Here is a 26,347-nt window from a genome sequence, read left to right on the forward strand (position 1 = left end):
AGGGATGAATTATACGGTAACCATATTCACGTAGGTTCTGAATGTTGCGATTGCGATTATTCGACCTATCCGATCGTCGGGTATCATTGCTAGATGGTCACTTTGATTAGTACAGAAATTGGTTCCTGTGCTACCGGCTTAGGTTCGAACCTGCGGGGTCACACACATTAGAGGTTCCTTTCTGATCTGATGGCTGATTATGAGTCTTATCTATCTGGGACTCTATGATTGAGAATTAGGATTCTCTAATCATGAGTTTCACACATTTTGGGTACCGGGGTCAAAATTTTGAATTTCAAATTTTGAATTTGAAATTTGAACTCTTTGATCAGGGTTTCATATCGATGGTCTCTGATGCCTGATTGCCCATCGGATTTGGACTCAATATTTATGAGAGGTTTAATTAGTGATTTAAGCACTAATTAACTCAATTTGATTGAGTAATTATTTTTGGATCAAGTCCAATAGAATTGGATTCAGTTTGGATTGACCCGATTAGGTTAAATGTTGACCTAATCGCTAAGGTGGTTTAGTCCCTGATTTGATCAGGGGTTAGGTTTAGTTAATTCCTGATTTGATTAGGATTTTATTGAGCCTAATTAAGCCTAATTATGTTGGGTTTAATCTGGTCTAATTGTGCTTAACCTATTTTAAACTAGGTTGGCTCAATTTGAATCAAACCACCTTGTTTTAAATTCCCTGCGACACCCAACTTCTTTGCACCCATTTGAATTCACGAGAAGAAACTTCTCATGAAATTTTTCTCATGCAAAACCCTTCCCCATGCCCTCATTTGTGCGCTATATGGATGGATAAAATAATTAGTTAGCCATTCAAATTCAAAGCATGTTTGAATTTGAATGGATAACTTATCACTTGCCCTTTCATCCTTATCCATTTTGTGCGCCACATTACTTACACGAGAAAAGATTTCTCATGAAATATTTTTCACACACAAAGAGCCATGCCCCTTCTCTTCTCATGCCCAAAAGGATAGGGATAAGTTGGTTTTCATTTGAATTCAAATTTGATTTGAATTCAAATGTGTAACCTCTTGTCTTTATCCTCTCACATGGATAAGACACGTTCGACGTTGTTTTAAAAAGAGGAGAAAGATGGGACGTGCGTAAAAATTTTAGGAGAGAAACTTTGAGGCATGAGGAAGGCTTCTGTGCAAGGTGAAGGTCCAAAACCTTCCGAGAGAAAAAGAAAGAAAAGAGAGAAAATTGAGTGCAGGGTTTTTGGTGTGTACCCTAGGGTTTCTACCTAGGGTTTGGGAAGTGAGATTGGTGTGCCACGAGTGTCGTGAGTCCACCAAATTTTAGGGAGAGATCCATCATCCTCTCAAGCAACTGTGCAAACAATCCAAAGCATCCGAGAAGTCGGCACACATCGATCGAAGGAGTTCGATCAACATCTGCCATCAAAAGGGTGAAATCACGAACTAGCATTCGTGAGGAGCTGATCAGACGGGAGCTTCGTGTGGATGATCCGCAGAGGCTAGACATTTGTGTGGCTGTGATGTGATGATCAGAGCCCCCCGACGGTGATCAGATTGCGGTGATCGACTACCCGCAAAAGGTGATGTGTTCTGAACACAGTACTGTAAAACGTTTACTGATTCAAATTTGAATTTCAAATTTAAATGCATGCTGTTGTATCATATTTAGATCCTAGTGTAGTGTTAATTAATATTAATTAATGAGATTAATTAATAATTCTACTGTAAAATAGTAATTTTAAAAAAGTTTTAAAATTACCATTTTGCCCCTGCACTAAATTTTCGCTACAAATGGTATCAGAGCATGGTTCTAGAATATGATATACATATGCATGCGTAGATTAAGGTGTAATCTATAAGTTTAAATTTGAAATTTAAAATTCAAAATTCAAAATTCAAAAAGATTTGAAATTTGAAATTTGAAATTTGAAATTTGTTAGAAGTTTCAAATTTGAAATTTAAAATTTAAAATTTGAAATTTAGTTGAAATCTCAAATTTGAAATTTGAAATTTGAAATTCAAAATTTAAAATTTGAAATTCAAAATTCAAAAATTTAAAATTTGAAATTTGGTTGAAATCTCAAATTTGAAATTTGAAATTTAAAATTTAAAATTTGAAATTTAAAATTTGAAATTCAAAATTCAAAATTTAAAATTCAAAGATTGAAAATTTGAAATTTGAAATTTGGTTGAAATCTCAAATTTGAAATTTAAAATTTGAAATTTAAAATTTGAAATTCAAAATTTAAATTTTGAAATTGGTATATTTAGATATACTTGATCCAAGTAGCAAGTAATCTAATTGGGTTGGTTGCCATGGCCGTCCGGTCATAAGAGAAAAGTAGGATTTAAAGGCCCTCTCTTCCCATTCGATGGGATCTCCTATGGCGGTAGGGGTGCCGATGCAATTATATTCCATGTCGATGAAGCAGCGAAAGGACTTAATTAAGAAATTTATCATGAATGTGTTAGATTAGATCTAAAAGAAAATTTATGATTTATTTTGAGTTATTTTTTGTTATGAAATGAGCAATAGAATTGCTGTTTATGAAATGTGCTGACCCGTTTGTGAAATGAGTTAACATATTTGGTGAACAGAAAATAAAATCTTTCAAATTTGAAAATTATTTTCGAAATGCCAAACCCTGACCCATCAGCCCAAGTACTTAATTAAAAGAATTAAGTGTTGTCTAGTAGGTCTAGAATTGTGAATTAAGACCTAAGACAATTGCATAAACTTGTGGGTCAATGGGTTAGATGAATTAGGTCCATAATTGGGCTAGACCTAAGGTTAGTTTAAAAAATGGACTAAATGGAGTAATTGGTCAAATCTAATCAAAAGTTGAATTAGATTAGGTCAAGGATACTCTAGACTCAACTTCAATAGTTGTAGTTGAATGGGTCCATGTCTTTAACTAGACCAAGATGGACTTAATTCATGGCTACGCGGTGGAGCCCTATTTACTAAGTTGATCAAAATTAAAACTAATAAACCGGTTGGTGTCTAAGGTAAGTTCGGCAGTTTTGACCAGTGGTTCTTAAGCGGGAGCTACTCGCATTGATTCGATCATTGACGAGTTAATGGCAAATCTCCACCACTGATCTCACTTACCTGGCCAATCTGGTAAGTTAGATTTTGATTAGATCACTTGGTGATTAGAGCTCACCCATGTCATTAGGTAAATCAGTGTGACTGATTTAGGTGCTCCTAATGCCAGCTTTAATTAAATCCTTTTTTTAATCTGACTTGGTGAAGTCAGTGGGAGGATTGAAATTGGCTGGATGATTTCTTCTCTACTATTCTTTAATAAAATCCTCAAAATTATTAGGTCCCTAAAATGATTAAGTTATAATGATAACTAAGTCATAGCCTCCCATTAAGTGAGTGATAATGAGTCCATTAGTTCAATGATCATTGGAGGCCCAAAGGCCTGGTGCTCATTGGCTAATGAAATTATTATTCATAATATGATAATTTAATTGAGTCTTTCTGATGGTGGTTAGGTTGGCCGACCAAAGTCGGGCCTGATCATTTATTGGTCCGATTCACTAAATTAAGTCATGTTAATGGTTGGACCTAACCAGATCTTTTCAATGGAGGCCAAAGCCTACTGATTAGGTTCTGGGGCAAAATCAATTACTAGAAGTTGTTTAGAGAAACAACTGGTTAAGAACCTACCCATAGATGCACATGGGTTGACCAATCAAAGTTGGGCTCGTGTGTAGTCTGTGTGGATTCTAGTATCCATTAAGGAATTAAAGTAATTTCTCGAATTGGAGGATGAGGCTACCAGTTCGTAAAAATATTGAGAAAAACTTTAGACTAAAATCCAAGTCTTTAGTATTAATTTATGTACTAATAGAGGTCTCGTTTTCCTTTAAGCAGCTATGGCCACTACCCTGTCGCTCCGGTCATTATTAGATAATGACAAGCTCATGGGACCCAATTTCGATAGCTGGTATCAAAAATTGAAAATCATCTTTGAGCATGAGCGGATCCTTTATATAGTAACGGATCCAGCACCTGAGGAGCCAGCTCCGAACGCTAGTAAGGCGATCTGAGATACTTACTTGAAGTGGCTCAATGACCGCACCACCGTTCGATGTATTATGCTGGCGGCAATGAATGACGAGTTCAGCCGAAGGTTTGAGAACGCCCAGCCACAGGAGATGCTTCAAATGTTGAACGACTCCTTTGGCACGCCTGACGATGTTGAAAGGCACAAAACTAGTTGTGCCATTTTCAATGCTTGGATGAGGGATGGGGCCTCAGTCACTGATCATGTACTGTACATGATCAAGATGATTGAGTGCCTAAGCAAATTGGGCTTTCCTCTGCACGAGCAGCTCGGTAAGGATGCGATCCTTAATTCCTTGCCCAAGTCCTTCCTCCCATTCCTTACTCATTTTCAAATGACAAAGCCTGCAGTAAACTACCACAGATTGTTGGGGTTGCTGCAGAACTTTGAGAAGGATCACCAACTCCATAAGGAGTCAGTGAATGTAGTGGGAGGGTCTTCTTCTCGTCGTCAACCCTTTGGGAAGGGGAAGAAGAACAAGAAGAAGAAAAATAAGAAGGTGCAATCTCATGCTGGGACAGTAGCACGGGGTCAGACCAAGAAGCGCAAGCACGACCAGAGCCAGGCGGAGTGCTTCTTTTGCAAGAAGCACGGGCATTGGAAGAGGAACTGTCCTCAATACATTGCCTCCCTGAACCCGAACAGGCCAAAGAAGAAACAAGGTAATTATATGATAACTCCTTGCAACTTTTCGATTTGTGATACTACTGCCTGGGTATTGGATACCGGAAGCCCTTATCATATTTGTAATTCGATGCAGGGTCTGTAGGTCAGTAGGAGATTTGATGAAGGCGAGAGGTTCCTGAATGTTGGAGATGGAAGCAAAGTTTCAGTTCTAGCATTAGGAATCATGAGTCTTGTAATCAATTCTCGTAATGTAATTCTGAGTGAATGTCACTATTGTCCAAGTTTTTTATTAAATATTATTTCTGTAGGCCTTTTGTCCATGTACGGTTATGATTTTTTAATAAAAAAAAATATTTGCAATATTATTTTGAATGGTGTTACAATATTTGTTGGACAATTAAATAATAGAATTTACTTACTATCACAGCCTGTTAATGTGGTTCAAAAATTCGGTAAACGCTCTAGAATAGATAATGTGTCAGAAGTCTACCTTTGGCACTGTAGGCTAGGTCATATCAATAAGAACAGGATAAACAGGTTGGCTCAAGAAGGAATTTTTGAAGTTAGTGATTGTGAATCACTTCCAACCTATGAGTCCTGTCTTCTTGGGAAGATGACCAAGTCACCTTTTACTGGAAAATATGAGCGAGCCAGTGAACTCTTAGGTCTGGTACATTCTGATGTATGTGGACCCATGAGCTCAAGTGCAAGAGGTGGATTTTTCTACTTCATAACCTTCACAGACGACCTATCTAGGTATGGGTATGTCTATTTAATGAAGCATAAGTCGGAATCATTTGAAATGTTCAAACTATTCCAAAATGAGGTAGAAAAACAAACTGGAAAGTGTATTAAAACTCTTCGATCTGATCGAGGAGGTGAATACCTTTTCAATGAGTTTCTGACGTATCTAAGGGAGAATGGGATTCTCTCTCAGTGGACTCCTCCTGAAACACCACAGCATAATGGTGTGTCTGAAAGGAGGAATCGGACCCTGTTAGACATGGTTCGATCCATGATGGGGTTTGCTGGTTTGTCGATCTTCCTCTGGGGATATGCGCTCGAATCGGCTTGTTACCTTCTAAATAGAGTTCCGAGTAATTCTGTAGCCAAAACGCCATATGAGATATGGATAGGACGTAAGCCAGTACTCTCGCACCTTAGGGTTTGGGGGTGTCCGGCTTATGTTAAACGTTTAATTACAGACAAGCTTGGACCTAGGTATGACAAGTGTAATTTTATAAGGTACCCAAAAGAGACCAAAGGGTATTATTTCTACCTTGCTGGTGAGCAAAAGGTGTTTGTCAGCCTTAAGGCAATCTTTTTAGAAAAGGAGTTCCTTAGTAAAGGAACTGTTGCCTCTAAAGTCGAACTTGACGAAGTTCGACAGGTGGAAAAATGGACACATGTTACTGAACCTGAACCGGATTTGATTAGATCAGATCCGGAGCCCATTGATTATGCACCCTTAAGGCGGTCTGGTAGAGTACCACATCAACCGGACAGATACTATGGTTTCTTGGTCCGGGAAGGTGATCCTGTCGAACTTGATGAAAATGATGAGGATCCGATCACCTACATGGATGCAATGCAGAGACCTGACTCTGAGAAATGGCTAGAGGCCATGAAATCCGAAATGGAGTCCATGAAGGTCAACGATGTGTGGACATTGGTTGACCCACCCGAAGGAGTAAAACCCATAGGGTGTAAGTGGGTCTTCAAAAGGAAGAGGGGCGCAGACGGAAAGGTGGAGACCTATAAAGCCCGTCTGGTTGCCAAGGGATATCGTCAATGTTATGGTATAGACTATGACGAGACGTTTTCTCCTGTGGCAATGCTCAAATCCATTCGGATTATGCTTGCGATAGCTGCCCATCTGGACTATGAAATCTGGCAGATGGATGTGAAGACAGCTTTTTTAAATGGAGAGCTGGACGAAGAGGTGTATATGATACAACCTGAAGGGTTCACATCCACAGATGAGTCTAAGGTGTGCAAGCTACAGAGGTCCATTTATGGACTTAAGCAGGCATCTCGGAGTTGGAACATACGTTTTGATAGGACGATCAAAACATATGGCTTCGTTAAGAACGGAGAAGAGTCCTGCATTTATAAGTGGGCTAATGGTCCAGTAGTAGTATTTCTTGTATTGTATGTGGATGACATTCTCTTAATCGGGAATGATGTCCCTGCATTACAGGGAATAAAGATTTGGCTATCGTCACAGTTCTCCATGAAGGATCTGGGAGAAGCTTCCTACATCCTAGGGATGAGGATCTATAGGGATAGATCTAAAAAGTTGCTTGGCTTATCCCAGTCCACGTACATTGATACTATGCTGAAAAGGTTCAGCATGGAAAATTCCAAGAAAGGCTATCTACCGATAGGCCATGGAATTTCTCTCTCGAAGAGGGATTGTCCGATAATACCTCAAGAGAGAGAGCGTATGGGTAGGATTCCATATGCTTCGGCAGTGGGATCTATCATGTACGCCATGACATGTACACGACCAGATGTGGCATACTCACTAGGGGTAGTGAGTAGATACCAATCTGATCCAGGAGAGAATCACTGGAAGGTTGTTAAAATCATCCTGAAGTATTTAAGAAATACTAAGGACCAGTGGCTTATATATGGTGAATCGGACTTGAGACTTATAAGGTTTACAGACTCTAGTTTTCAGTCTGATCGCGATGATAGCAAGAGTGTGTCAGGATTTATTTTTACCCTTAATGGTGGGGCTGTCTGCTGAAAGAGTTTCAAGCAGCACACTGTGGCTGATTCAGTATGCGAGGCGGAGTATATTGCTGCATCAGATGCTGCCAAAGAAGCAGTGTGGCTGAGGAAATTCATCACCGAGCTTGGAGTAGCACCCTCCCTTGTTGGTCCAGTTTTGCTCTACTGCGACAACTCTGGAGCCATTGCTCAGGCGAAGGAACCAAAGGCACACCAGCGGACGAAGCATATTCTGCGCCGCTACCATCTCATCCGGGAGATCATGGATCGAGGTGACGTCGACCTTTAGAAGATCGACGGAAAGGAGAACCTGGCCGACCCATTCACTAAAGCCATTGCAGTAAAGGAGTTCAACTACTATAAGTCAAAGATGGGTATTAGATACTGCACCGATAGGCTTTAGGCCAAGTGGGAGATTGTTGGGAATAGTGTCCCAAAACCAATCGTCAGCATGTTGACGGTTGTGCTCCTTTTTGTATTAGTACATGAATTATAAATAAATAAAAGTTATTTTGGTATTTTTTCATCACAAATGTTTCATCTTCTAATGAACTCCTGTGTTGTGGTGAAGTCCTTAGGACTATTTAGACTCGACAAAGGAGGATTTATCGCTTAGTCCTTAAACATGTTCGCGACCAAATGATACGTTGTTACCAAGGACGACAACGTTTATCGAGCATAGGTCATTGTGTGCCATATGGGTTGGTTGTCCTCATAACCAAAGAGTGTGGAGACACTGGTATGGCATACAGGTGAGATGTAATGGTACATCTGCACTGAACATGACCAACTCCGGAGCTATTTCTGCTGTCAAGATTTGCTCCGATGGGATATGGGTATAAATGTCCCTCCGACCTGAGACCGCCACGGTGACTTGCAAGCAACTCACTGCACTTAGGCACTGGACTACCTGAATTTCTAATTCAGTGACGGAAGGTTGCTGGGTGTAGTCAAGTACTTGACTTGTCGGTGCGTGTGTCAAGATGGGATTGACCACTCCAGTTTAGGAGCTGTGTACAGTCGTGTTTCAATTTAGCAAAATCTTGGCCAGGGTAGTCCTAGTGAGGAGTCACAGGACTAATTGAGTTGAGCACGATTCGGATGATATCATCAGGGTTGACAGTTTAACCCTGAGTCGTCCTAAACACAGGGGTCAAAAGGGATGAATTATACGGTAACCATATTCATGTAGGTTCTGAATGTTGCTATTGCGATTATTCGACCTATCCGATCGTCGGGTACCATTGCTAGATGGTCACTTCGATTAGTACATAAATTGATTCCTGTGCTACCGGCTTAGGTTCGAACCTGCGGGGTCACACACATTAGAGGTTCCTTTCTGATCTGATGGCTGATTATGAGTCGTATCTATCTGAGACTCTATGATTGAGAATTAAAATTCTCTAATCATGAGTTCCACACATTTTGGGTACCGGGGTCAAAATTTTGAATTTCAAATTTTGAATTTGAAATTTGAACTCTTTGATCAGGATTTCATATCGATGGTCTCTGATGCCTGATTGCCCATCGGATTTGGACTCAATATTTATGAGAGGTTTAATTAGTGATTTAATCACTAATTAACTCAATTTGATTGAGTAATTATTTTTGGATCAAGTCCAATTGAATTGGATTCAGTTTGGATTGACCCGATTAGGTTAAATGTTGACCTAATCGCTAAGGTGGTTTAGTCCCTGATTTGATCAGGGGTTAGGTTTAGTTAATTTTTGATTTGATTAGAATTTTATTAAGCCTAATTAAGCCTAATTATGTTGGGTTTAATATGGTCTAATTGTGCTTAACCTATTTTAAACTAGGTTGGCTCAATTTGAATCAAACCACCTTGTTTTAAATTCCCTGTGACACCCAACTTCTTTGCACCCATTTGAATTCACGAGAAGAAACTTCTCGTAAAATTTTTCTCACACAAAACTCTTCCCCACACCCTCATTTGTGCACCATATGGATGGATAAAATAATTAGTTAGCCATTCAAATTCAAAGCATGTTTGAATTTGAATGGATAACTTATCACTTGCCCTTTCATCCTTATCCATTTTGTGCGCCACATTACTTACACGAGAAAAGGTTTCTCGTGAAACATTTTCCATGCACAAAGAGCCACACCCCTTCTCTTCTCATGCCCAAAAGGATAGGGATAAGTTGGTTTTTATTTGAATTCAAATTTGATTTGAATTCAAATGTGTAACCTCTTGTCTTTATCCTCTCACGCAGATAAGACACGTTTGACATTATTTTAAAAAGAGGAGAAAGGTGGGACGTGCGTAGAAATTTTAGGAGAGAAACTTTGAGGCGTGAGGAAGGCTTTTGCATAAGGTGAAGGTCCAAAACCTTCCGAGAGAAAAAGAAAGAAAAGAGAGAAAATTGGGCGCAGGGTTTTTGGTGTGTACCCTAGGGTTTCTACCTAGGGTTCGGGAAGTGAGATTGGTGTGCCACGAGTGTCGTGAGTCCACCAAATTTTAGGGAGAGATCCATCAGCCTCTCAAGCAATTGTGCAAATGATCTGAAGTGTCCGAGAAGTCGGCACACATCGATCGAAGGAGTTTGATCAATATCTGCCATCAAAAGGGTGAAATCACGAACTAGCATTCATGAGGAGCTAATCAGACGGGAGCTTCGTGTGGATGATCCGCAAAGGCCAGACATTTGTGTGGCTGCGACGTGACGATCAGAGCCCCCCGACGGTGATCAGATTGTGGTGATCGACTATCCGCAAAAGGTGATGTGTTCTGAACACAGTACTGTAAAACGTTTACTGATTCAAATTTGAATTTCAAATTTAAATGCATGCTGTTGTATCATATTTAGATCCTAGTGTAGGGTTAATTAGTATTAATTAATGAGATTAATTAATAATTCTACTATAAAATAGTAATTTTGAAAAAGTTTTAAAATTACCATTTTGCTCCTGCACTAAATTTTCGCTACAATGACATGTACAAGGCCAGATATGGCATACTCACTAGGAGTAGTGAGCAGATACCAATCTGATCCTGGAGAAAATCACTGAAAAGTGGTTAAAGCCATCCTTAAGTATTTGAGAAATACTAAGGACCAATGGTTAGTTTATGGCGAGTCAGATCTGAAATTTATGGGGTTCACAGACTCCAATTTTCAATCTGACCATGATGATAGCAGAAGCGTGTTAGGTTATATCTTTACTCTGAATGGTGGAGCCATCTGCTGGAAGAGTTTCAAGTAGCATACTGTGGCAGACTCTGTTTGTGAGGCGGAGTACATCACAGCATCGATGACATGAAGGAAGCTGTGTGGCTGAGAAAACTCATCGTCGAGCAAGGAGTAACACCCTTCATCGATGGTTCGGTCCTGCTCTACTGCAATGGCACTAGTGCCATTGCTCAAGCGAAGGAACCCAAAGCACACCAGTGGATGAAGCACATTTTGCACCGCTTCCACCTGATCCAGGAGATAGTGGATCGAGGTGACGTCAATCTTTAGAAGATCGATGGAAAGGAGAACCTGGCCGACCCCTTCACTAAAGCCCTGGCGATAAAGGAGTTCAACAACCACAAGTCGAAGATGGATATTGGATACTTTGCCGAGTGTCTTTAGGACAAGTGAGAGTAGTTGGAAAATATGTCCCAAAAGTTAATCGTCAACCTGTTGATGGTTGAGCAACCTTGTATTGTAATTGATTTGTTAATAAATAAAATATATTTTTGGTATTTTTATCATAAGTTTTTATCTTCTAATGAACTCCATTGTTGTGATGAAGTCTTTAGGACTATTTAGATTCGATAAAGAGAGGATTTATCGATTAGTCCTTAAAACTATTCATGATCAAATGATAGGCTATTAATAAGGACGATAGCTTCTATCGAGCATAAGTCGCTGTAGGCCATATGGGTTGGTTGTCCTCTTAACTAAGGAGTGTGGAGATACTGGTATGACATACAGGTGAGATGTAAGGGTACATAGTCATTGAACGTGACCAACTCCAAAGTATTTTGCTATCAAGAATGTCTCTGATGGGATATAGGTATAAGTGTCTCTTAGACCTAAGATCGCCTTAGTGACTTGCAAGCAACTCACTGTACTTTGATACTAAACTAACTAAATTTTTAATTCAGTGACGAAAGGCTTCTAGGCACAGTCAAGTACTTGTGAAGTCAGAGTGTGATCAAGATGGGATTGACCACTCCAAGAGTTGGAGAAGAATGAATCGTTGTATTTTAATTTAGAAAAACCTTGGCCAGGGTAATCCATCAGATGGATTTGATATTTTAAAATATAATATGGACAATCTGATCAAACTTGATAGTTGAACTCTGAGATGTTCTATAAGCATTTTGGTCAAGGGGATGAATTATATGGAAACTATATCCGCATGGATTCTAAGGATGTTGTTCTACACATTCGACCTATCCGACCGTTGGATACCATTGCTAGATGGTCACTTCAATTGGTATAAAAATTTATTTCTATATTACCAACTTAGGTTCGGACCTATGAGATCACACACATTAGAGTTCATGATCCAATCAGATGGTTGATCAACAATTAAGAATCATTCTAGGGTTAAACGATCAATACGATTGACATTTAACCTTGTGCAAGTGTTGCAGGAGGATTGATTAGTAATTTGATTGCTAATTAGCTTAATTTTATTAAGCCAATGGGTGAGATTAAGTCTAATTGAATATGATTTAATTAGATTTAGTTTGGGCTTGATTGGATCAAGTCCAATTAGTTTATTGGATAAGCCAAGTGTAAGAAAAAACTAGTCCTAGTTCAAATAGGACTTGGATCAACCTAATTTTTAATTCAATTAAAAAATTAAATCAGATTTAAATCTAATTTAATCTAATTAAATTAAAGTCTTAATTGGGTTAAAACCTATTATAATTAGGTTGATTTGATTTTGGTTTGATTTGGTTTGAGAAATCAAATTTGAACAAGTCATAGATTGAACCCTAGTAAGACTAGGATTCCACCTTGCGCCACCTTAGCCCCCCACACCCACTCTCTCTTATTTTATGTGACAAAACCTTCTCCCCCAGGCCTTCACGCATGCCCAAAGCTTTTCACTCTTTCTCTCTTACATGGAATGTGGTTGTGGACCAAGTCAAAGTAGGAATTAGTTTGGATTTCAAATTCTATAGATAGAATTTTAGGAAACCAAAACTCTTTCCTTATGGCACTGATTTTATCCATATTTTTTTTAGAATTTTCATGGCCTTTATGGCACATATTATGCATTCATTGCTGGTGGTCCATGTCAGAAAAAGGAGGGGGCGCCCATGAGTTGGGCACCCCTTGTCTTGCCCTGTTTGGATTTTCCTTGACTAGGTATTTGACCTAGACAAGGATTCTTCATATCTCTTTAGGTATTTGACCATGAGTTAAATTTCTTCATGAGATTTTCATGGATTATAGAGCATTGAGAGACCTTTGGGGTGTGTGAAAATCAGGAAGAAAGAGTATTGTGGTGTGGAGATATAATAGACATAAAACTAAGTGTCTGGGTTAGAGCAAAGAGAAGAAGAAGAGGGTCTTCTTGTAGGATTGCTGTGTTCACCTCTTTCCTTCCTCCATCTGTGAGTTCTCTGAGAGTGTCTCACATCTAAAACTCCTTCTTCAATTTCTCATCTTTGGAAGAGTCTAAATCAAGAAGAAGGAGGTATCTGATCGACCATCGAAGAAGGATTAGCACAGTACTAGCATACTGTGCTGATTTTCTGGATCAGGACTTCTGATCGTGATTCGTGGGCTCGTGTGGATGACTCCTAGAAGTTAGACATGTGTGTGGCTTGCAACATCATCCTCAAACTCGGATCAGCAAAGTTAGAACGTCTAACTTGCAAGGTAATAGATCTGATCTATTATATTTTATATACATAAGATGTAGTATAGAAACATGTTGATATGATCAATATGTAGTTCTTTCTCTTTATATTTTAATTTTTAATTTAATACCATGTAATAATCATGTAATAGGATCTTAGATCTAGAGATTCTCTAATTTTATAAGATAAATTCTGATTTATTTTAGTCTTTCGCTGCCTGATCTTGAATAAGTTTTAAAATCTAACCCTGAAATCCTAAATCTAGTTTTTTCAGGAAGGATGCTGGGTGCAGTCAAGTACTTATTAAGTTGGTGTGTGAGTCAAAATAAAATTGATCCCTCTAAATTGGTAGGAGATATGCATTAATGTATTTCAATTTAGCAAAACCTTGGTCAGGATAATCCATGAGATGGATTTGAAAGGTTGAAATATAATATGGTCGACTTAATTAGGGTTGACAATTAAATTCTAGGTCACTTTGAGCATTTGGGTCAAAGGGATAAATTATACGATAACCAAATGCCAGTAGGTTCTTGAAGGTTGCTTTGCAATACTTCAACCTATCCGGTCATTAGGTCATCATTGCTAGATGGTTACATCAATTGGTATAGAAAGTTATTTCTATGCTATCGGCTTAGGTTTGAACTTATGGGATCACATGCATTAGAAGACTTGGTCAGATCTGATGGCTGAAAAAGTCTAATTGGATTGTGACTCTGGTGAAGAGTCCTACTTGGACTAGGACTCTATGGGAGAGTCCCACTAGGACTGGGACTCTACCATTTATAGAAAATTAATTAATAATTAGATTACTAATTGATTCAATTTGATTAAATAAAGAGCTTTGGAATAAGTCTAACTGAATTAGATTCAGTTCGACTCAGATTGGGATTGATATGATCAAATCCGATTATAAGAAAAATTTAATCTTGATTCGATCAGGGTTTAGACTCAGCTAATTCTTAATTAGATTAAAAATTTTATGAGATATTTAGATTTCTAATTAGATTAAATTTATTTCTATCAGTGATTTTAATTCAAATTTGACTTGAATTAGAATTGAATTAGAAATGAAGAGTTCAAGTCAAACTATGACTCTATCCTTATCTTTTGCACCATATCTAGATCTATGCCAATTTCTCCGCACCTAATTGGATTTGGGTTGTGATTTTTGGCATCATGAGAGAGAATCCAATAAGGGTGGTTGGCAATAGCTTATGAGTCATAATATTATCTTTTTCCTAATTCGAATGCGATCCGAATTAGAGATAAGATGTAGACTAGGAAAAAAAATTTCATATAAGGTATATTATTGGTATCATATTATTTTTTTTCTTATTTTTCATGAGGAATTCTTTGGTGTGTGAGACTTCAGATCCTTTCTCTACATCTTAAGGATTTTTTGGAATTTTTTGGGATACCAAAAGGAGATTTTGGCATTGATTTATGGCACCCTTCCTTGGAAAGCTCTAATTCCTAGTCTATAAAAAGGGGTCCCCTCTCTTGGATGTCCCATAATCAATTTTTTTGCTGATTTTTTATTTTCAGAGCCTCTTCTCCTCCTCCTCTCTTTCTCATCTAGATTCTCTATCATTTTAGAGTGTCCAAGATACTTGTAGAAGAAAGAAGAGATCAACTATCGAAGTTGTTCACAAATTAGCATCTCCGAGCTCCTGATCTATGCTAGTCTTTGCATGAATTTTTCTATAGAGGTCAAACAACTTTGTGTGGTTGTGAGTGATCTGAACAACACTCTCTCCAACCATTGGATCAGAAAAGATCAAGATCAAAATTTATTTGGTAATGATCTCTAACCTATTTTGATTCTTATGATAGATCTAATAGTTAGATCTAAAATTTCAGCATCGATGAGATCAATGTGATTTTTATTTTCAGATCTAAAGTATATATTTTTTATATTAAAGATTCTGATGTGGTAGTTTAATATTAGATCTTATCATGTGATTAGAATTAAATTATTTAATCAATTATTTTCACTGCATAAAATTTTAAAATTACATATACTGTCCTACCGCATATTTTCTTTAACTAGTATCAGAGCCAAGTTATTTTTTATATGAACTAATATGACTTTAGATCTAATTTTTTTATATTAGATCTGATTATTTATAATTTAGATTAGATCTAAATTAATTTATTTTTAGATCTGATTATTATTTATTTAGATTAGATATTTTGAGTAGCAAAGTACTCGGATTGGGTAATCACCAGGCCGTCTGATTATAGGAGCAAGTAGGGTTTCATGACCCTCTCTTTTCATTCAATGGGGTGCTCTTCATGGTGTGTAGGGGTGCCACTGTGAAATCTCATGAAGAAGAAAGAGAAAAGAGAAAACTTACTTTCTTGTAAAATCCTAGATCTTGAAATCCTTGGTGTTGTTGTATGTGATGCAAGTTACGAAGATGGTTAGTTACATCTAATCTTGTTTATTCAAAATTATTTTAATTTAAAATCATAAAAAAAATAGATATGATCTAAAAGATTTTATAATCTAATATAAAAAGTTTACATAGAAAATAATTTTCAGAACCTTAACCATGTTGATGCAAAACTTAATTGAGAATTAAGTATCAAGCTGATTGGATCTAGAATTGTGATTTAGATCTAATGACATTACATAAAATATAGGGTATGGGTTAGCTCAAATCGGATCCTTCTCTTTAATTAGGTTAGACCTAAGGTTAGAATCAAAGAATTGATTAACCATGTAGAGAAATTGATTAAGTCTAACCAAATATTAAATTAGATTAATCAGAGTTTTTCTAGTATAATAATTGTAGATGGTCAAGTTCATATCTTTGATTAGACCAAATAGACCTTGATTGTGGCTCAGTGATTGAAGCCGAATTATTAGGTTGGTGTTGCTCCTAGATTGATTTTGATGATTACAAAGCAGATTGAAGGGATACAAACAATTTTAAATTGAAAAAGTCCTTATGCTCTTCAAGGGCAAAATCGTAATTTTACTAAAATCCTGATTTGATAGTATCACTTGGTAGAACAAAAGATTTGTGATCCAATGGTGAAAATTTTATTGATTTTGGACCTGTATTTTGAAAGTTATGCATATTTGAAAATCATGAGTCAACCTGTGAGTCAACTCATGGCACAATGAGCTGATTGGCACACCCTGTGAGTCGACCCTCATGAGTGGACCCCCAGGCATGAGTCGACCCCCATGAGTCGACCCCTGCAGTTTTAGGCCAAAAGTTGCAGAAACTCATTTTCTGGCTGTTGCAACAGAAGTCGACTCATGAGTCGACTCCTGTAGCATGAGTCGACCCCTGCGACGGAAAATGTCAGCAACGGCTATTTTTTTGTCTATTTTAATTACCTTTTATGCTTCCTAAAATTGCTCTAACGGCTCTTTATCTGTCTAAATTATTTTCTCTTGCTTCTAATATCATAAAATACTTTAAATGGTGAAAGAAATTGCAGATTAAATAGCAGATCAAACGTGAAATCAAAAACGAGAAAAATGAGAGAGAGGATCCGAAATCTGCACGAAAAAACCTGAGATCAACGAAATATCCAAAAAGAAAAAGAGAGAGGATCCATAATATACAAGAGAGATTGTGAAAGAGAAAAACAAGAGCATTCAAAGAGAGGATCTTTCAAGCCTATTGTTCAACCTTGATCTAGAGATCTTCCAAAGCTTTCAAGAGATCTTCAATCAACAATCAACCTCTTCTCAAGCATTCGTTCAAGCGTTCATCCACTTTGAGAAAATCCGAAAAGGGGTTCTTCATTTGAGTAAAATTTTTATTGTTATATTCGCTCATTTAAAGGAGCTGTTATTGTATTAATCTGTGCTCAAAATTTTCTAACTCTTTGTGAGTTTTTGTTCTTGTTTTTGGAGGATTTTCAAAACAAGGAAAGGTTGATCCGAACCTGAAATTGGAGTATTTTGGGTTTACTTGTACCCGAGAAACAAGTGATCTAGCTTGGGATAGCTAGTGTCAGAGTTTCCGACGTTTTATATTCAGGTTGAATACAAGTATAGTGGATTGAAATTCCCAAGTAGGAGCTTGGAGAGTGGATGTAGGTGCAAGGTTAGCACCGAACCACTATAAATCCTTGTGTTTGTGGTGTGCTTTATCGCTTCACTTTATTTCTTTATTATATTCTTGCATTCCTGCTTTAGGTAATTAATATTAAATTAAAGTCTTTGTTTTGTTCTTCATAAGTAATCTGTTGGGCTTAAAATTTTTAGAAACCCAATTCACCCCTCCTCTTGGGTTGCATAGCTGGGCAACAAGTGGTATCAGAGCCAGGTTCTCTAGCCCTTCTTTGATCTAACAATCAAAGAGTCAAAGATCTATGGCAACCCATGTTGGTACTTCTCTAGTCGAGGGGCAATCAACAAACCGACCTCCACTTTTCAATGGGTCTAATTACACCTATTGGAAAGCTCGGATGAAGATTTTCATACAAGCACTCGACTATGATATGTGGAGTATCATAGTGAATGGTCCTCACACACCCACCAAGATTATAGATGGTGAGGAGTCAACCAAACCCGAGAAAGAATGGGATGAGGTTGACAAGAAATTGGCACAATTAAATGCCAAAGCCATGAATATTCTTTATTGTGCACTAGATGCTAGTGAATTCAATCGTATTTCTACTTGTGCATCTGCTAAAGAAATATGGGATAGGTTAGAAGTAACCCATGAGGGAACAAATCAAGTAAAAGAGTCTAAAATAAACATGCTTGTACATAAATATGAATTGTTCAAAATAGAGCATGATGAGTCCATAACTGCCATGTTTACTCATTTTACTGATATAATTAATGGTTTGAAGAGTCTTGGCAAATCTTATACTAACAGTGAACTTGTAAGGAAGATTCTCAGGTCACTGTCAAGAACTTGGGAAGCCAAGGTGACTGCCATCCAAGAAGCAAAGGACTTGAACACTCTACCTCTAGAAGAGCTTCTTGGATCCTTGATGACTCATGAACTTAGCATGAAGCAACATCAAGAGGATGAAGTCAAAAAGAAAAGAACCATTGCCCTCAAATCCACAACTTCGTCTGATTATGAAACGGATGAATCTGAAGATGAAGAACAGGATGAAGAGATGGCACTCATCACCCGAAAATTTAAGAAGTTTCTAAGAAAAAGGAAACAGGGGATGAGAAAGAAATTCACAAAAGGGAACAAAGCAAAGAAAAGAGAAAGATCAACCCCTTACATGCTACGAGTGCAAGAAGCCGGACATTTCAGATCCGAATGTCCACAACTGAAAAAAGGTCCAAAAAGTTCAAAAAGAAGGCAATGATGGCGACTTGGAGTGCGAGTGATGACTCAAGCTCCGACGAGGAAACCTCAACAGAACAAGCCAATCTGTGCCTGATGGCACATGAAAATGAGGTAACTTCTGAATCCACTAGTGAATTTACTTTTGAAGAATTGTATGAAGCATTCTATGATTCAATTGATGAATTAAAGAAACTAGGGAAGAAAAACAAAGAGCTGAAATTGGAAAATCAGTCCTTAGTGAAACAAGCTGAAATCTTTCAATTAAAAAATTCACCTTGATCAAGAAAATCAAAACTTAAAGGATGAAATGAACAAGCTGAAATCTATAGTAGATAAGTTCACCTTAAGTTCAAACAAACTAAATATGATCCTTGAAAATCAGAAAGCTATATATGATAAGGCTGGACTTGGTTATAAACCCTGAAGAAACAAAATTTTGAAGGATATTTATGTAAATTATCCAAGTAACAAGTCTACAAATATTACTTTTTTAAATGTGGTAGAATAGGACATAAATCATACACATGCTTAATTACCAATATGCAACACAAAAAAATATGGGTTCCAAAAGGAACCATTCTGACTAACCTGAAAGGACCCAAGAAAGCTTGGGTACCTAAGGCAGAATGTGACCTTTGCTTGCAGGTGTGTCTAGCATCCCAAGAAGGAAACAGGAAATGGTATCTTGACAGCGGATGCTCGAGACACATGACTGGTGATGAATCACAATTCATCATGCTTGATGCTAAGGATGGAGGGATGGTCACCTTTGGAGATAATGGCAAAGGAAAGATCATCGGGATAGGTAACATTGGTATCACTCCCTCCAAATACATTGAGAATGTTTTATTAGTTAAAGGTTTAAAGCATAACTTACTTAGCATTAGTCAATTCTGTGATAAAGGGTATAAAATAAGTTTTGAATCATCTGTTTGCATTGTGACGAGTCCTATTAACGATGGCATTAAATTTATAGGACATAGGCATGGCAATGTTTATATGGTAGACTTGAATGATTAACAAATTAGACATGCATATCTAGTTCTTAAATGCTAAAATAAATGAGACTAGTTGGCTGTGGCATCGTAGACTTGCACACATTAGCATTATTCTCTCTCAAAATTAATTAAAAAGGATTTAGTTCTCGATTTGCCAAAACTGAATTTTGAAAAGGATAGAATTTGTGATGCATGCCAATTAGGTAAACAAACTAGAGTATCATTTAAATCCAAAAAACTGTTTCAACTTCTAGACCTTAGAGCTCTTACATATGGATTTGTTTGGACCAACTAGAACCACTAGTCTAGGAGGAAAATGATATGGATTTGTAATATAGATGATTACTCTTTTTTACTTGGGTTTTCTTTTTGGCTCACAAAAATGAAACTTTTCATATTTTCACTAAATTTCATCGAAAAGTCTCTAATGAAAAAGGTTTTTCAATTCAAAATATTAGAAGTGATCATGGAACTGAATTTGAAAATCAAGATTTTAAAATTTTTGTGATGAAAATGAATTGGCCATAACTTCTCTGCTCAGGACACCCAACAGAATGGGGTAGTTGAAAGGAAAAACAGAACCTTAGAAAAATGGCCCGTACCATGCTTTGTGAAAGCAACCTTCCAAAATATTTTTGGGCGGAAGCAATTAACACAGCATGTTACATTTTAAATCGTGCTTTAATTAGACAATTTTTAAAGAAAACCCCTATGAACTTTGGAAAGGAAGAAAACCAAATATTGCATATTTTATGTTTTTGGTTGCTGATGTTTTGTATTAAATAATGGCAAAGAAAAACTTGGTAAATTTGATGCAAAATCAGATGAAGCAATCTTTCTAGGTTACTCCTCCACTAGTAAAGCATTTAGAGTTTTCAACAAAAGAACTTTAGTAGTTGAGGAGTCCATACATGTTATTTTTGATGAATCTAACGATCTTCCTTCAAGGAAGAATGAGGGTGTTGATGATGCAGAGCCACTAATAGAAGGTATGAAGGAGATCACTCTGAAAGACTCAGCAACTCCAAAGACAAGGATCAAGAAGACGAACAAAATGAAAGAGGTGAAGAAATTCAAAACAACCTCAAGGTACAAATGACCTACCCAAGGAATGGAGGTATGTTCACAACCACCCTAAGGAGTTAATTATCGGTGATCCTATGCATGGGGTAAAAACACGTTCTTCACTTAGAGATGTACTTAATCATTGTGCTTTTGTATCTCAACTTGAACCTAAAACTTTTGAAGAGGCTGAAAATGATCATAACTGGATTAATGCTATGCAAGAAGAACTTAATCAATTTGAAAGAAATAATGTTTGGACCTTAGTATCAAGACCTAAAGATTACTCAATAATTGGAACAAAATGGGTCTTTAGAAACAAATTAGATGAGCATGGAAATGTAATTAGAAATAAAGCAAGACTGGTTGCTAAGGGATATAATCAAGAAGAAGGAATTGATTTTGATGAAACATTTGCACCTGTTGCTAGATTAGAAGCTATTAGACTTCTACTTGCATATGCTTGCTTTATGAAATTCAAATTATTTCAAATGGATGTTAAAAGTGCATTTTTAAATGGATATATTTCTGAAGAAGTATATGTAGAACAACCCCCTGGATTTAAAAATCATGCTTTTCCCAATCATGTCTTTAGATTAAATAAAGCTTTATATGGATTAAAACAAGCACCTAGAGCATGGTATGAAAGGCTAAGTAAATTTCTACTAAATAATGGTTTCTCAAGAGGCAATGTAGATACAACCCTATTTATTAAAAGAAACCAAAATGATATGCTAATTATACAAATTTATGTTGATGACATAATTTTTGGGTCTACTAATGAATCCCTTTGTCAAGACTTTGCTAAGCTTATGCAGGGAGAGTTCGAGATGAGCATGATGGGAGAACTCACTTTCTTCTTCGGACTCCAAATCAAACAATCAAAAGAGGGAATCTCCATCACCCAAAGCAAGTACACCAAGGAACTACTCAAAAGATTTGGAATGGAGAACTGCAAACCAATTGGCACACCAATGAGTCCCTCAAGTAAGCTTGACAAGGATGATGAAGGTAAAAGTGTAGACTTAAAATACTATAGAGGTATGATTGGCTCATTATTATATCTAACTGCAAGTAGGCCTGATATCATGTTTAGTGTTTGCTTATGTGCTAGATATCAATCTAATCCTAAGGAATCTCATTTGAATGCTGTTAAAAGAATCCTTAGATACTTAAATGGTACACAAACTATAGGGTTATGGTACTCTAAGGACTCACAAATTAATTTATTAGGATATTCAGATGCTGATTTTGCTGGATGTAAATTAGATAGAAAAAGCACAAGTGAAACTTGCCAATTTCTTGGAGTAAACCTAATCTCATGGTTCAGCAAGAAACAAAATTCGGTGGCACTGTCTACGGCTGAGGCCGAATACATTGCAGCCGGAAGTTGTTGTGCTCAAATCTTGTGGATTAAGCAACAACTCGAAGATTTTGGAATCAAACTTAATGAAACACCAATAAAATGTGATAATACAAGTGCCATAAATCTATCTAAAAATCCAATTCAACACTCAAGATCTAAACATATTGAAATAAGACATCATTTTATAAGAGAACATGTTCAAAACAAAAATATAATTCTTGAATATGTTTGCACTGAAAATCAATTAGCCGATATCTTTACAAAGGCCCTTAGTGAGGATAGATTCTGTGAAATTAGGAGAAATCTAGGAATTCTAGATCTATTTGCCTAAAATTTCTCAATTTCCAAAGAATTGATTAGAGCTCAATTTTCAACATCTATCCTGATCCCAAAAGTTCAGTTTATCATTCTAAAAACTTATCATTGAGCAAAATTCCTTCACTCAAAATTTTAAATTTTTCTAGAATTTATTCACATTTTTTCTGATTTTCTGAACTTCATGAGTCGACCCCCATGAGTCGACTCAATGGCAAACTTGTAAATCCCACAAACTTTCAACGGGTTCATTGTTTTTATAAGGGTTACTGTTTGTGAGATGACTCATCTTCCCATCGTTCTTCTTCCAAAAGCCGTCTTTCCAACTCTTTTTTGCTCCAAATCAAAGGATTTATCTCGAGGCAATTCTCCCTCCTACTCTCCACCAAAAATTGCCTCCTTGGAAAAGAGATTTCTCGTGCTTTCTCGCATTGCTTGGCGCGGTTGGAACGTGCCCTAGCACTTCACCGAACTTCCAAAATCCACTTCTTTTCTCCACTAAAATTCCTCTTTACTCTCTTGTGATCCCTCCTCCTCTCAATTCAAGTCTTCTTGTCTGCTACTTTATTGGATATGGCTCCAAAGATGAAACTTTTCCAAAGAAGGAAATCAATCCGTGAGCCTGAGGAAATTGTCCGAAAGAAAAGGCATGTTCAGTCTTCCAGTGTTCTCGATCCAGTTTCAGTACCTGCTCAAGGTCCCTCTCAATCCTCCATAAGCCCCAGTGTAAATCCTCTTTCTGATAGAAAAATAGAAACCGGGAAAAATATAGATTTTCGGTTCTTTGAGAAAGAAGGCTTTACTTTTGCAAGTAAGATCAAAAATCAAGGATGGAAACTCTACTGCTCCCTTAAGGAAGTCACCTATGTTGATCTAGTTAGAGAGTTCTACCAGAACCTACATTATGGAAATGGGTCAGTGACTTCAACAGTCAAGGGAATTGACATCTGCCTGGATTCTAGGATATTGGGAGAAATACTTCAGTTGCCTAGTGAAGGATACTCATATATGGAACTCTCAATTAAAGAAGAAGGGATCAGAATTATCTTAGGAGAAGCTTTTTCAGGAAATTTAAACAAATTGGAAGCAAAGCTATTATCCATTGAGATGAGGGTCCTGCATCAGATTGTAACAAAACTCTTCTTTCCCAGGAGTGGTAGACATGACTTACTGTCTGGCAGAGATGTATGTATCATGTTTCATGTCATCACTCAGACCCCCCTGAACCTCCCTGCACTTATGATAGAGGCCATGAGAGAAACTTTGAATAGATCCAAGGCACACTTGCCTTATGGTATGGCCCTTACTAGAGTATTTAGGAGGTTTGGAGTTAGTTGTGAGGGGGAGGCTGCTACCAAACTCTCACATGTGGACACTTTCAACCAACACAGCCTGCACCGAATGGGAATTACAAAGACTGTTGGTGGTTGGATCAAGGGCTCTGAAGAAAGAGCTGAGGAGAGAGTTGAGGAAAGAGCTGAAGATAGAACTGAAGGCAGAGTAGAAGAAGAAGGTCCATCTTCTCCTGTACATGACTTCAGGGCAGCTTCACCAGATACCCAGTTCATTCCTGATACTGAGGCTGGCCCTTCAGAGTTTACTAGGATGCCCACACCAGTGCATCAGCCAGAGAGCAGAGCACCTCATTCAGAGTTCAGACTGGCTGACGATCAGATCGAGCATATTTCACAGCGTGTGGCTTCTTTGCTGTCTAGCCAGTGGAGTAGTACTTCTTTTGCACCTGGAGCTACCTCTTCTGATCAGACCATTACTCTCCACATCTCCACTATGTTTCAGATGATTTCAGATCAGTCCATCCGGATCCAGCAGCTTGAGAATACAGTATGGCGACTGACTGGCAGAGTTCTTGACTTGCAGGGGCAAGTCCTTGCATTGGCCCATCCCCAGCCACAGGAGTCTACTATTGAGGTCACAGACCTCACTGCAGAGGCTGGTAGGCTCAGAGGAGCACTAGAAGGTGGATATGAATTACTGAGGAAAGAGATCCGAGGATCGAGTGAGCATGCTACCACCTAGTTCACTGCTCTACTTCAATCTGTTTCCAGAGCACTGAACGTACTTGATTCTATTAGACTCACCCTTTCTGTTCAGTCCCTAGCATCTCAGCGTTCTCAGCCATCCAGTTCATCTCGTTCTCCTGCTCGTGCCAGAGGCAGACGGGGTAGAGGACGCACTTCTGATCCATCATCTCCTCACCCTATATCTGATGACTCAGATCATTGACTTATCTTGATCTTTACTAGATCCTAGGTGTTAGTATTTTGTTCTAGGATCTATACCTCGGGGCCATGTATTGACAATTAGCTGGTTGAATTTTATTTTTAAGAACTATGTATTGAAACAATTATGATATTAATGGAATCATCTTTTACCTATATTTCTACCTCTTTGTAATGATCATATTTTGGTCATATATTCTCCTTGTTGAAATATTGTCTTCTCCTTGTTGTTGTTTGCTGTTGATAATTGCTATATTAAGGGGGAGCAAACATCTGTGAAAAACTCTAAAGGGGAAGAAATTAAAGAATGTTTCAGAAAAAGGAAGAGTTAACTATGTTTGATGATGTCAAAAAGAGAGAGAAATTAAACAAAAACAAAAATTAAAATTAAAAAAAAAAAAAGAAGCAAAACCCTAAATTATGAGAAAAAGGGGGAGAAATTAAACAAAAACAAAGATTGGAAGATTAAACCAAACTGGAGAAATTAAACAAAAATAAAGATTGGAAGATTAAACCAAACTGGAGAAATTAAACAAAAATAAGAATTGAAAGATTAAACCAAACTTGAGAAATTAAACAAAAATTGGAAGATTAAAAAAAAAAATTTGGGAAACAAATATTGGAGAAATTAAACAAAACTTTGAGAAATTTGGTATCGAAATTTGGTATCAGACAAAAAGCCATCCATCAAAAGCAAAATCATAAGTACAATACAAATAAGTATTTTTTTATATGCTCTGATATATTTCAAAATTCAAACTTGCTCTGATACATCTTTTGAAATTTTATTCACCTTGATACAACTTAAGAAATTTGATTTACTCTGATACACCCTACAATTTCTTTTAACTTGCTCTGATACATGATAAAATTTAATCTGATACAGTGTGAAGGTTTCTCAGATATATTATAACATTTGCTCTGATACAGTGTGAAATTTTCTCTGACATTTGCTCTAATACAGTGTGAAATTTTCTCTGATATATTATAAAATTTTCTTGCTCTGATATATTGTAAAATCTTTTCTAATATCATTGTAAAAATTATTTTTCTTGCTCTGATACATTGCAAAATTTATTTCTCTTCTCTTGCTCTGATATATCTTAAACTCAAAATGATCTAATACCCTTTTCAAATCTTTAAGAAAAAGGACAAACTATTTTTGCATTTATATTACATGCCAAAAGAATCATACTCTTTTCAAGCATATACACCTATAATGGATTCTTTTGAAATTAATGCATTAACATAAATATTTTTGTTCAAATGTTTTGTCATCATCAAAAAGGGGGAGATTGTTGCTCCTAGATTGATTTTGATGATTACAAAGCAGATTGAAGGGATACAAATAATTTTAAAATAAAAAAGTCCTTATGCTCTTCAAGGGCAAAATCATAATTTTACTAAAATCCTAATTTGATAGTATCATTTGGTAGAACAAGAGATTTGTGATCCAATGGTGAAAATTTCATTGATTTTGGACTTGTATTTTGAAAGTTATGCATGTTTGAAAATCATGAGTCAACCCGTGAGTCAACTCATGGCACAATGAGCTGATTGGCACACCCTGTGAGTCGACCCTCATGAGTCGACCCCCAGGCATGAGTCGACCCCCATGAGTCGACCCCTGCAGTTTTAGGCCAAAAGTTGCAGAAACTCATTTTCTGGCTGTTGCAACAGAAGTCGACTCATGAGTCGACCCCTGAAGCATGAGTCGACTCATGAGTCGACCCCTGCGACGAAAAATGTCAGCAACGGTTATTTTTTTGCCCATTTTAATTGCCTTTTATGCTTCCTAAAAATCCTCTAAC

This window comes from Elaeis guineensis, chromosome 1, assembly GCF_000442705.2.
Source record: "Elaeis guineensis isolate ETL-2024a chromosome 1, EG11, whole genome shotgun sequence".
Taxonomy (NCBI): domain Eukaryota; kingdom Viridiplantae; phylum Streptophyta; class Magnoliopsida; order Arecales; family Arecaceae; genus Elaeis; species Elaeis guineensis.